Here is a 3,537-nt window from a genome sequence, read left to right on the forward strand (position 1 = left end):
GCCGCCGCCGCCGCAGCCACCGACGCCGACGCCTCCTCCGCGCCCCCCTCGTTTTCATTGAAAGCAAACAAGCATCATGGCGGCGGCCGTCCCCCAGCCAGCGAGCGCCCCGGCCGCCGCCGCCGCTCCAACATCCCGGCCGCCCATTGGTCGCCGCCGTCGGGCGCGACCATTCGGCGTCCTGAGGGGGAGAACGCCCTCAGCCTTGACCCCCGGCCGAGGCGCAGTGGGCCGGCCCGACGCGCGCGTCCGCCCCCGCCGGCGCGGGCTCTCGCAGCTCTGCTCGCGCTCCAGCCGCTGCGCTCCCGCTCGCTCCCCGCGTGGAGCTCGGTGTCTCCTCCAGCGCACGTTTCGTCCCTGGCTGCTCACTTCTAGCAGCTTTCCTCCGCGCTTTTCCTGGCGACTGCTGCCCCGGATGTGTCCTCTTTCCCCGCCCTCTGCATGTCCACGGCTTGGGAGCGCACGTCTATTGGCAGACCTTTAACTGTGGCCAGTATCGATCTGCCGAAGTATGAATGAGCAGTTGAATAAGTCTTCCTGCCTCAGTATGCAGAAAAAATAAATGAATGGCCCTTTTCAGTCCACTAATGCTCAGTCAGTGCTGTAAATTAAGGACAGCTTTTGGTGGTGGGGTCCCAGCCACAAGAACTGATCAGAGACGCGTTTGAAGATCAGGAGGCCCAGTGCAGTGGTGCTTGCCGAAATGCAGGGAAAGGGCTGGTCGGAGCCATGATGTTTTCAACAGGAAATTTTAGTTGGCTGGGCATGTGGGCGGAGATAAATCGGACCCTTCTCCTCCTTGAGTAATCTCAAAATCTAGGGGCAGGAGTAACATCAGATTATTAAACTCATCAGAGGTGAAGGGTATGGCGTGGAGAAAAAGCAATAGCTGCCCAGCCATCTAGCTGGTAAACTGCGGTGGACTACAGGCTCCTTCCTGGAAGATCAACCCTGAAGAAATGACAGTGAATCCTGGTCCCAGATACTGACAACAGTGAACAAGGGAGAAACGCGTGTCATCCTGCTGCAGTCTGTCTTGGCTAGATGTGGGAAATGGGTGGCAGCACTTAAGGCAAGGAACTGGCGGTGTACTGGAAGGCCTGAAGGGAGTATTAGTCGCCTTCGCGTTGCTGAAACAAAAATGCCTGGTACCTGTAATTCAGAAATTTGTTTTGGTTCAGTTTCAGTGGACTCCGTCTAGTTGGTTGGCTCTAGGGTGCTGAGGCAAGGCTGAGGAAAGCTATTCATGGTGATCATGATGCAGAGAGAAAGGTAGAGTCGGGGAGTACAGCCTTCCACTGCACACCCCAACGGCCTGCCCCTTCCAGCCAGGCCTCACCTCCAAACATGAGACTTGGGAAACATTTTAGATCCAAATCATAACAAGGGGTGGGAGCTGTTCAAAGATCAGGATGTTCTGTTTAGGGCAAGAGTTGTGTGTTTGAGCCTAGCATCGCTTTGGTAAGGAACCACCACACTATGTTAAGGCTTTACATCTATGAATTCATTTAATCTCCATCACAAAATTACATGTTAATAGTATAGATATACAGTGGGGACTGGAAGACCATTTCTCTCTACCCACTTGAGCTCAAGCAACACCCCAGGCCAGTCTTCCTGTAATTATTTTGAGAGAAATGGAAAATAAAATAGCAAAGACCCAGAAGATCTCTGAGGCTCCAGGCCAAAAGAGCACATGCATGTTAGGTTTCATGACCTGACTCTCAGTAATCTTTTCCCTGTGTTAAAGGTTCATAAGCATAAACTGTATCTCATACACATCATTTCATCTGAGTGAATTCTTGGACATGCATGCTTATTGAAAGCCCCTGAGATGACTTAATATGCTATCTAGTCATTCCTGTCAATTTTACCTAGAGACCCACCGAGAGCACTCAGGCTGGGGTACACCTCTTTTAAAATCTGAAAGCCTGATTTTTCTGTATGCTCTGCTGTGATTTTTACTTTCTTGTCCCAGAACCACCTTTCTGTTGGTGCCACATTTTTGTCAGCAGGAATCTATCCTGAGTACATCTTCCTTCAATAAATGCTGTTGCCTTTTCCTTCCCCACTGGATATGTGTTTGAAATTTTTTGCTTGCACACAAGAGTCTGAAATCTACCTGTTGGATCTACTATATGGTATCAGTATGTCACTGTCCTCATTTTACTAAAAGTATCTGTAAGCAGAGTAAGTGTCTATAAACAGAAACCTGGTGAAGTTATAACTTTCCAAGATCACAGGAATGTTGGGTATCATTAGTAATTGCAAACAAAACTAGAATAAAAAGCAATCCAATAGTTATAGAACGTGTATACAAAGGAATGTGCAACAAATTAACTGCTTGATTTACATATGATGAATGAGTCCAAAAAACATTGAGAGGAAGAAAAGCAAGTTGTAGACATCTTTAGTTGAGGATAAAATCATCTCTTATAACATGTTACTCTGGAAAAAAAGAACCTTTCGGTTATATAGGAATAGTTTGAGCAATAATATCAATTGGTTTCCTAGGGTTTAGTGTATGAGCTCAGCATATATTTACAGTAGGAACAGATGTTGACACACAAGCATACTTCACATCAGTCACAATAATTATTGCCATTCCAAGCAGAGTAGAAGTATTTCATTCATTAGCCTCACTACATGGAGTGAACATTAAATGATGTCCTGCTGTATTATGAGCCCTCAGCTTCATTTTCCTTTTTTACTGTAGGAACACTAACAGGAATTGTATTAGCCAGTTCTTCATAGATACCACTCTACACAAAACCATTATGTCATCTATGGGAACTGTATTTGCAATTATAGGTGGATTTGTTCACTGATTTCCTCTATTCTCAGGCTGTACTCTCGAGTCTACCTGAGCTAAAATTCACTTCTTCATTATATTTACAGAAGTAAATATTACTTCTTTCCACAACACTTCTTAGGCTTATCTAGCATGCTATGCTAATACTCAGACTGACCAGACGCATATACATTCTGAAATCCTGTCACTTTCATAGGTTCACCTATTTCTCTAACAGCTGTGATAGTAATATTTATACTATTAGAAGCATTGAGGGGCATTTGCTTCTAAACAAGAAGTAACAACAACTGGATTAACTTCAATCAATTTAGAGTGACTTCATGGATGTCCTCCACCATATCATACATTTGAAGAACCAACTTACAATAAAATTACATAATAAGGGCTGGTAAGATAGCTCAGCAGTCTAAAGCACCTGCTTAGGCAAGCTTAGGCAAAGCTCAGTCTGTGTCTGCCTAAGCAGGTGCTTTAATCCTCTGAGCTATCTGGCCAGCCCTTCCTATAACCTTTATGACTTTCTTTATAGTAAATAGATATTAGCAAAACTATTACATAACTTGGTCAAAGTTAAGTTATTGGATAAATTTCTGTGTATCTCTATGACCTATCCTTATCAACTGGGTTTTCAAGATGCCACCTCCCCTATTACAGAATTTCTTCACTTTCATGACCATACACTGATAATTGTATTCTTAATTAGTACATTAGTACTATATCTTATTTCA

The 3,537-nt window shown here is 44.8% G+C and overlaps 1 protein-coding gene across 1 annotated transcript in view; it reads right to left on the bottom strand.

Moving 5' to 3' along the window:
• The window catches only part of Cnot6 (CCR4-NOT transcription complex subunit 6), an 89,082-nt gene extending 87,056 nt beyond the window's left edge, over nucleotides 1-2,026 (bottom strand). The window contains exon 1 of the mRNA XM_023713085.1: nucleotides 370-2,026. The gene's annotated coding sequence lies outside the window, so the exon portion shown is untranslated. The remainder of the gene's footprint in view (nucleotides 1-369) is intronic.
• Nucleotides 2,027-3,537: the final 1,511 nt, after the last annotated feature.

The sequence above is a fragment of the Octodon degus genome, unplaced genomic scaffold (genome assembly GCF_000260255.1).
Source record: "Octodon degus isolate 3935 unplaced genomic scaffold, OctDeg1.0 scaffold00029, whole genome shotgun sequence".
NCBI lineage: Eukaryota > Metazoa > Chordata > Mammalia > Rodentia > Octodontidae > Octodon > Octodon degus.